Consider the following 10,520-nt stretch of genomic DNA (forward strand, 5'->3'; position numbering starts at 1 on the left):
AAAATTATCACTAAGAGTTACTTTTAATCAGGTAAACTAAAAAGCATGGGAGCTGAGTGACTCACAAATAATGGCCCCTGTTGAAGTAATATTCCGCTCATTACTTTTCTATTTCCTTTGATGCTATAGACTAGGCTGAGCTGTGTGTGCCTGGGCAGGCTTCAACAGCCAGCTGCTGCATTCTGATAAATTTGATTCTGGATGTGACCGGAATAACTGAGGTTGATTGTGTAAAATTACACCTACTCTGCTGCAAGACTTAACTTGTTACAAAGTCTCAAGACCATAATGTGGCGGACTGCCTTTTTGCCCCCTCTGAACGATTTCAGAAGTCTTCTCTCTGTATCCTGATTCAATCCAACAGCACATTTTTATTCTCTCTACTGTTGAACATTTAAAAACTTTTTTTAAAGTTTACTTTAACCACTTGATCTCCGGAAGCCCTTCATGACCAGGCCATTTTTTATGATACGGTACTGCGTTACTTTAACTGACAATTGCGCGGTCCTGCACTGTATGCAAATGAAATGTATGTCCTTTTTCCCCACAAATAAAGCTTTCTTTTGGTGGTAATTGAACACCTCTGGGTTTTTGCGCTATAAGCAAAAAAAGATCGAAAATGTGGAAAAAAAAACATATTTTTTTACTTTCTGCTATAAAACATATCTGATTACAAAATTTTAAAAATCAAATTTCTTCATAAATGTAGGCCAAAATGTATTCTGCTACATATTTTTGGTAAAAAAAATCCGAAAAAGCATATGATGATTGGTTTGCGCAAACATTTTTTTTTTCCTACTACAGCACCCTCCTAGGTGGGTGCTAGGAAAAAAGCATTTATTTGGCCGTGTCTGCTTATCAGATGGGCCTTGATTGTTCAGCTAGGCTGTCATGTGTTCCCAGATGTGCCAGTTGAGCTTGGGGAGTCTCCCCACTATGTCCAATGAGGGCTCTCATTGAAAAGTGGAGGAAACCTGACCAATAGCACACCAGGGCTTGTATCTATCCCAGAGGGCAGAATGTGCCGCAATGCATCCTGGGAAGGGATATAAGTCTGAGGGGAGCACATGACAGAGCATCTTTGGTGGGAAGCAGTGACCCAGGAGGAGGGGGGCGGCTGTCTCTCCTCCGATCAGCGTGAAGAATGGTGTCCTTGGTGGTCGGCCTAGAGGACAGAAGGTTGAGCTGAGCTGCAGAGAGAGATCCAGAGTGCTGAGGACCAAGTGGAGCTGCTGGGGAAGGAGTTTCCAGGACAGCAGTGTCGTGAGTACTGTAAACTGCCCAGGGGTCTGCCTAGGATAGGGGACCACTGTGGAAGGTCAGAGGGATCCAGGAGCCAGTCAACCGGGAGAGAGGGCTTAGAGAAGGGGGTGCCAGAGTCTAAGCCCTGAAGAGAAGTCTGTGAGAAAGGGTGCCAGTGTGAGCCCTGAAGAGTTAAGAGTTGCAGCAGTGTTTACAAGTAGCTACCTCAGCCAGGAGGGCTAAAGGCAGCAGTACAAAGGACTTTGTGCCAATGGGGAGTGACAAAGCCAGTTCAGAGTTAACGGACAGCAAGTAAGCATTGACCAGCACCAACCGGCGTTGACCGGCATTTAGCCAGTGTCAAGTCAGGTGACACTACTAATAATGGCTGCAATCAGTGACCTATAGAGGGACTGTGATATTGCAATGGACCATCTGAAACTAACTGACACTTTTGACACTTTCTGGTAACAAGTGACACTAATACAGTGATCAGTGCTAAAAAAAATGCACTGTCACTGTACAAATGACACTGGCTGGGAAGAATTAAACATCTAGGGTGATCAAAGGGTTAAATGTGTACCTAACCAGTGTTTTTGTGTACTATATGTGGTGTTTTTTTAGTAAGGTATCTGATGGAATTGTTTTTCCTGCATTGTAGGGTAAGGAAATCCAACTGCTGACAGAAAAGAGCTCTACCTTGTATATATATCTCTGTTCTGTGTCTCCCCTCACTGATCAGCGGGTGCCGGCAGACATTCCTTGGCCGGCACCCGCTGATCGGCTTGTGCTGTGTCTAATCACAGCACAACCGCGGCCCCACGCGCACTAGCTCCCTACACGGTAGTGCCGCAACATGTACTAGCTACGTGATCCAATGCACATCAAATTGATGTGGCCGGCAAGCAGTAATGAGGTTATTTGAATGAATTGGCTCTGTAGTTTGGTTTGCACATGATTGGATGATGGAAGGATAGAAGACCTTTCTTGTAAAGTGAAAATTTCCTTTGTTAAGTGAACATGCTATTGACTGACTGATTTAGTAAATCAGCCCCACTGTCACATAGAGATCATCCTTATTTAGGATGATAAGGAAGAGCCACGTGCTGGCTTAACATTCACAGTAAAAAGAGGACATATAAATGTGAGCATTAACAAGGTTTTAGAAAGGCATTGGAAGTTGTGCAGTGCATTTAGTGAACAGATACCAAAAATCAACCTAAAGCTGACCTTTCCCCCATTTACTAAAATTCTCATCAGCATACATCTCTGCTTGATGATGTGAAATCATCTAACACTGTTTTTTTTTTTTTCAAACTCTTTTTGACTTAACCTACCTTTCTTGCTCCACCTCCTTTTTCGCCTGAAGGCACTAGTAACATAGCTCCAGCCACACAGATGCCCCCTGGGGAGGCAATGTCTCCCCTGCCATTATGGAGATCCCATACTGCACACATGGAGATGAAACACATGACACAATGCACCTCATCTCACTTATGCAGGTACACCATTAAATTAATTTGTTGTTAAAAAAGAAGTGAGGGTTATCAAAATAACAAACATACAAACTCCCCTGGGTGAATACAGCATTGGTTCAATACTGCATCTGTCCCCTTCTGCCTCTATACTGGGAACTGAGCTTTCAAGACCACTGACTGCTCAGTTGTTAGTCTTCAGTGAGCATTGAGAAGTCACCAGCTCTTTGTTTTGCCCCTCCAGCACTCACTGTATCGCCGAGCTGGTAAGAGGATGGGAGCGGCTGGCTCAGGCTCTCAACGATGTTCTGAGAGGCTCAACCAGGGACTGTTATGGCATCTGAGTGGATCCCAACATTCAATCTGGGTACCCTCCAGAGCCTGGACTGGCTGAGTGACATCAGTCAACAGCGGACTGTAGCCCTCTTTCAGCTGAATCTGGGTCACAGAAGTATAAAACTTAACGCACTCCTGTGACCCACAGGGATGTATGGCAAAAAGACCTTTGTCCCTACTTATTCTTTAAAAAAAAACATTATATATAGTATAAATTAACCAGGAGTTGGATTGATCCCTGTGGGGACAACAGTGACTGTTTGAGGTAAATCCACTCTGACAATTCAATAAATGATATCCAACGTGTTTTAAACATCAGTTATAAATATTAGTTAATAGGATTGGCTAATAATTCAGTTGTGTTGGCTCAGGAAGCTTTAAGAAGGAATTTCAGATAAGCATTTTTTACATAGTTACATTGGTCCCGCTTGAATCAAAATATGTATATATCATAATAGGGATGATCGAACTTTTCAAAAGTTTGGTTCGGCCAGAACATCCAAACTTCCCGAAAGTTCGGCCCGGATTTCAGAACCCCATTGAAATCAATGGGACCCGATCTTCGGTAATCAAAAAACACCATTTTGAAGCCCTAAAACCCAATAAATGCCCCTAAAATGTGCCTAGGGTTCTGGGTCATACCCCAGGGACTATTAATCACACAAAAAAAAGTTCTTAAAAATTGTCATTTTTGATAGAGAGCCAATTATTGAAAAAAAATTTCTTTTAGTATTTATTGTATATTTATTATTTATAGTATTTAGGATTTAGTATCTGGGGGGGGGGGGGGGGTCTAAAAAGTGTACCTGTGAAGTTTCAGCTCTGTAGCATGTCCAGAACCATAAAAAAAAGATTGTTTGTATTTTGTCACTTATAGAACAGGTTAGTGGCTTCTCTCTTTTCACACCTTGCCGGTTTAGTAGCTAGCATTTTTTTGGGCATTTTTTGGGGTATTTTGAGGCAGGCAAAACATCTGAACATGTATATAGGGGGTAAATATACACACCCATGTATATATACACCTAGACACATATAGGTGTGATAGTAGCAGAAATATATGCTTGCGCTAATGAAATCATTTACACTAATATGGCTCCGCTCCTATCACACTTATATATGTCTAAGTGTAAAATACATATAAGTATGTGTGTATATATACCACTATACACAAGTTCAGATGTTTTGCCTTCCTCCAAAGAACCCAAAAAAATGCCCAAAAAAACGCTAGCGCCAAAAAAAATGCCCAGGTGTGTTGTTGCAGGCATTTTTTGGGGGTTTTTGGAGGCAGGCAAAACATCTGAACTTGTGTATACGGGTATATATACACACATACTTATATGTATTTTACACTTAGACATATATAGGTGTTATAGGAGCAGAGCCATATTAGTGTTAATTATTTCATTAGCGCAAGCATATATTTCTGCTACTATCACACCTATATATGTCTAGGTGTATGTATACATATAAGTATGTGTGTATATATACCCGTATACACAAGTTCAGATGTTTTGCCTGCCTCCAAAAACCCCCAAAAAGTGCCTGCAACAACACACCTAGGCGTTTTTTTTTTTGGCGCTAGCGTTTTTTTGGGAATTTTTTTGGGTTCTTTGGAGGAAGGCAAAACATCTGAACTTGTGTATACGGGTATATATACACACATACTTATATGTATATATACGCCTAGACATATATAGGTGTGATAGTAGCAGAAATATATGCTTGCGCTAATGAAATAATTAACACTAATATGGCTCTGCTCCTATAACACCTATACATGTCTAAGTGTAAAATACATATAAGTATGTATGTATATATACCACTATACACAAGTTCAGATGTTTTGCCTGCCTCCAAAAACCCCCAAAAAATGCCTGCAACAACTCACCTGGACGTTTTTTTTTTGACGCTAGCGTTTTTTTGGGCATTTTCTTGGGTTCTTTGGAGGCAGGCAAAACATCTGAACTTGTGTATAGTGGTATATATACACACATACTTATATGTATATATACACCTAGACATATATAGGTGTGATAGGAGCGTAACTATATTGGTGTTAATTATTTCATTAGCACAAGTATAGTGGTTTCTGCTCCTTTCACACCTATATATGTGCAGGTGTATATATACATACATGGGTGTGTATATATACCCCCTATACACATGTTCAGATGTCATGCCTGACTCCAAACATGTGCTCAAAAAATCACTATAGACGCCTGCAGCCAAAAAGCAAGCTGACAGGGGCGAAGCCATATTACTGCAGCGAAAGTGACTTGAGAGAAACTAGCTTTTCTCTATAGCGGTCACCCTGATATGGAAGGGTTTGGTCACCCTGCCATAGCAGTCACTGTCAGTTCACCCTACACTACATTACGGTCACCCTTATATGGAAGGGTTTGGTCACCCTGCCATAGCAGTCAGTTAACCCTACACTACATTACGGTCACCCTGACACTTCACACTTTCCCTACAGAAACTAAATTTTTGCATCTAACTAAAGTGTAAAAGAGCACCCTAACTACACTAGATATCCCTTTCCTCACACTAATAAATGCTAAATGACACTTTTAAAGTAAAATTAACAGAACTGCTTCCACTCTCTTCCATGTCCCTGTATTACAATGCTAGGAATTTGGAGGGGGCTATCTTATATACTGGGGGGCGTATTCACTAATGATTGGACTATGAACCCCCTAGTCACTCCAATCACATTCCTAGAATTCTCTTGCCCCCTCAATTGGCTTTTGCTAATGGTTCTGGTCCAATCACGGGCTTTTAAAGCCCATTTCCTGAAGCATTGCATTTTGGTCGGTTATGGTTGCCGAATTCTGAACTTTTTCAGCAAAAAGTTCTAAATTCGGCCGAACCTCGAACACCCAATGTTCGGGTCGAACCGATAGTCGACCCGAACCGTTCGATCATCCCTATATCATACATGTGGGATCCCGCTAAAAGCTGGAAATCACTGCAGTAAACACCACAACTCCAGTGATCTCTACTAGGTTCTGGGTCCCGTGCCAAATGGCTGCCTATTTAAACTGGCTCCATAGACTATGAGTGATCATCAGCTTCTATTGCCTGTGACCTGATTCTGTGCTTGTCCCTGTTTATACCCGGCCTGTTTGACTCTGCTCATTCCTGATACCTTATTGCTTACCCGACTTGTGAACCGACTCTGCCTTTTGCCTACCGTTCCGGTGCCTTCTCTGCTCGCCTAATACCCTGGCTTAGCCCTGACTCTTCTGTGGATCCAAATCTGTAACTCTGCTACTTGGCCGTTACCAAATTCTGCCTGCCTGACCACCCAAGATACTGCATCTGCCTGCTCACCAGCTTGGTTTCTGTCTGTTGTCCTGCACCTGCTGCTGTGTACCTGCACCTGCTTGTTCACCAGTCTGCCTGCTGTTCTGCACCTGTTGGCATGTACCTGCACCTGCCAGTCCACAAACCTGCTTGGCACCTGCTGCAAGTACCTTCTGTCCAGGATCTCCAACCAGGCACCCGTGCCACTCCGTGCCCTGTTATATGTTATATCATGTCACCACCTTCAGGAGAAACAGGACAGGAGGTGTAAGGGAAAGCCCTCCTGTCAGCTCAGCCTCAACCAGGTACGTGACAAGAAGTCAACCTCTGAGTGTGGGCACCATTCAGAGATTGCTTTACACTTTCTCAATGAATGCAAAAGACTCTCTGATTGAACAAGATGGAAAGGTGGGGCAGTGAAATCAAACTCTCCACCTCCACCTCGTCCAATCAGAGAAGGCTTTGCATTTATTGAAAAAAATCAAAGAATTCAGTCAAATGCTCTTCTGCATCATTTATACAACCCCCCCCCTAAAAAAAAAACAAAAACAAAAAAAAAAAACAATTGCCATAAAATGGTTTCTAGCCACCATGTCACTGGACATGTTTAACTCCTACGTTCTAATCTCCTTCAGAATTTCTACATCAGCAATGCAGTTAGCCTCAATGTCATAGTAATTGCTGATGGCTTTGGATGTATTTTTGTATCATAGAGGCCCTAAAGGTCCCCTGAAGTAAGGCACTGGTTGACTCCTGCCTAACTCTTCTGAATCACTGATCCAGTACTACTATGGTATTAAATAAATTATGTTCAGCTGGAAAATATGAGTATAGGGGCCACAGGGGTGTTCCATTACTGTAAAAAGAGCAGGAAACTGAATATATGTTTTTTTTTTTTTTTTAAAGTAAGAAAGAGTATTTCAAATATCGAGGTTTAATTTGAAACACCAATTGCTTTATATTTATGGTGGTTCCTATTTTTCAAAGTACATAGCTCCTACCACATCAGCCCTAGACTAATAAAGCTCAGTACAAGTCCTAATCAATATTATCCATGTGTTGGGGTATTCAAGTGTAACTCCACTTTTGTTGAGAAAAAAAAATCCCCTCTGGGTGATCTCTGTACATTGCAAGGATTATAACAACCTTTATTGCAAATTCCTACCTTTTGTTATTCTGAATAAATCACGGTTTGTTCCTCTGTGCTGAGTGGGTCTAATGGGAGTGGTTTCATAATGATCAATCAGCGGTGCACCTGCAGAGCAATAATGTGGAAATCTGCTGGGCCTGCATCCTTTTAGATGTGTTTTCCTATTGGGGACATTTTTGTTTCAGGGGATTCCAGAAATCTGACTTGTATCTTACTGCAGACTTCTGGGAAAATCAGTGAGCCAATCACACAAGCAGGAAATTATGTCTCTGGGTGGTGCTCAGTAAACATTTTGTGTATAGAACACTTTCAGGTAGCCATATTGCATTTCATTTTCAGAAAATTACAACGGCTAGAGATTGAAAAGAAAAGGTAATTTTTAATAACATTCAATTACACTATGACGTGTGTCACAATTGTATATGCTATATAATTTTTTCTTTAATGCTATTTTTTCCCCCACAAAAGTGGAGTAAGCAGAGGCTGTATAGTTTTACTTGAATCCCTTCTGTGCAAAATGGTATTCACCAAGAAGTGCTTGGTGTTTTTGGAGAAACTTACATAAATACATTAATAGAGAAGTATCCTTACTTGTAGTTTCTACACCAGCAAAAATGTAAAAATGTTTGATCATGCCCTTTAAACCCCTCCCTAGGTTTTTAGTAATTCTTATTTTCAGTTTACAACTAAGCATGTTGTATGCAATTTTATACTGTATGTATCAATACAAAAAAAGTAGACTTACAAAATAGAAAAAAACTCACAAATAAAAAACTTATTAAAAAAGATGCATGCATTTTATGAAAAATAATAAATGCACATTTTTTTACATTCAAGGTGAACATATCTTTTAACCACTTTTGGACCGTCCACCGCATATATACTGCTGCAGGGCAGCCCATGCACGTGATTTTGTCCACGCGATCTGGGGCGTGCGCCACTGGAGCACCACTCCCACTTTGTCCAATTATGCGGGTCCGGCAGCTGTGATTGCCGCCAGGACCCGCCAATCGTTTGGAAGAAAGGCAAAATGGCGGTCTACCTATGTAAACAAGGCAGACGGCTGTTCTGTTAGGGAGTAAAAAAGCTAAGCTAAGCTGAAACACAGATCTCTCTTTTTGTCCAGTGTATCCACTCCCCCCACAGTTAGAAAGCTTTCCCTAGAAACACACTTAACCCCCTTGTATTTTATTGTATTCATTGTATATCCATTTGCTATTATGAGGCATTGCATCGGGGATGAATGGCTTGATCATGCCCAGTGGAACACTCCTTGATCTGATTTGATTAAAACCCAATTAAGATTGATATATCATTTTTTATTATCCGATAGCGGCGTGAGCTGAAATTGGTCTATTGTGAACACAGCCGAGTGGGCGTGTCAACCATAGGGAAAGAGCTATTTGAGATCCGTCCATCCGTAATGTCTACACCGCTACTGAGGAAGTCACACACCCATCAGCACCTGACGACACGTGTCTAGGGGGCGGAGACACCACGGGTGAGATTCAGCCTTAGGATAGGACTTTTTCCTGCATCTCCTAACCGATACAACGCCTCTTCCAGCCCGCACAGCTTATGTGCTTACGAATGTGAGTGTACTTGTTATTTGGATTTTAAATAAATGCTTTATATGCAGAGAGCATGAGATCCTTTTTCCTTTATTTCCGTGTTACATGACTGAGACCAAGGTAACCAGTGAGAACAGAGCCACTCAAATTATCTGTGCTGCAATCAGGGAGCACTCAGGACTAACAGGAAGATCGAGTATGCCCCCTTATTTGACAATATCATAAAGCTGTTTTTGATCTAGTGGTAAAACACTGGTCGAAATTTAAGGTGAGAGGCCATCCGTCACTGGTGGTGGGATCGTGAGCACCTTAATTATCCATAGCGGCAGCTGCACTACTCTTGGCACTTTAGAGACTGTTTTTTCACTGGAAATCACTTATAATGGACTAGCACTCAGCACTTTTATATATATATTTCATTTGTAATTTATTTGATGTGTTCAAGTTGGTTTGATATTTCACTTAAGCGTTCCATCTGAAGCAGTTATATGGACGCATATGTACTATGGGGATGAATTATTTCACTGATTAATTTAGTTATTTATTATCCCAACACTGTGAATAGTTGTATTTTGCACAGCGCAATTTTGTCTCTAGCACCTTATCATTGTCACGTGATATCACTTTGCAGATTGAGTTTTTTTTAAGGCTAGGAACATTTTCTGCAAGTACAAAAAATACACTTTAGCTGATTTAAGAAACACTGATGTATAATGGAAAACATAAAAATATAATCCCCTGACTAAAGATGGCGGGGAAAAACAGGAGAAGACTGATTATCCTAGAGGCTATAGCAGTGATAATCACAAGAGAATTTGACAGGCTGGTTGTACCCAAGTTGATCGAACATTCAGCCTGCCCATTACCGGTTCGAATCTCATCTGGTTCCTGCTGATCCAGCCAAGATTCGAACCGTGTATGGCCAGCCTTAAAGGTGTAGAGGCTGGCTTTTTCACTGTATGTTAATGAGGACAGGTTTAGGAAAGGCATTGTTCAAAAAATCTTGCAGATAGGAATACACTTCCTCCTGAGAATCATCTTAAAGATAAGAAATATTTTCAAAAAGTAAGCATGCTTGTGAATGGAGGCCCTAAACACACATATAGTGAGGTTTTCCCTAATTTGACTTTGCAAGAGTAAATATGCTTTAGAGTTCATAGAATTCTCCAGATCTGTTGGATTTGGCCTTATGTGTACATGGAAAAATGTGAGAAAATTCAGTTACTCTGAACTCTAACCACAGAACGGACGAAAAAATTGGCAGATAAATTGCTTTAAATATTAAATTATTATTGCCTCCCTCATTCAAACGAATCACTTTTCAGATATTCTCTGCTTTCAGCTTTTTTTTCCCTGTACAGTGAATAGAAATGAATTGGCGATTATCTGAACAGTATGTTCAAATGAACAATCTGTTGCTAACCTGTAAATCTAGCATTC

The sequence above is a fragment of the Pelophylax lessonae genome (genome assembly GCF_965119305.1).
Source record: "Pelophylax lessonae genome assembly, chromosome: 4".
In the NCBI taxonomy this organism is placed as follows: domain Eukaryota; kingdom Metazoa; phylum Chordata; class Amphibia; order Anura; family Ranidae; genus Pelophylax; species Pelophylax lessonae.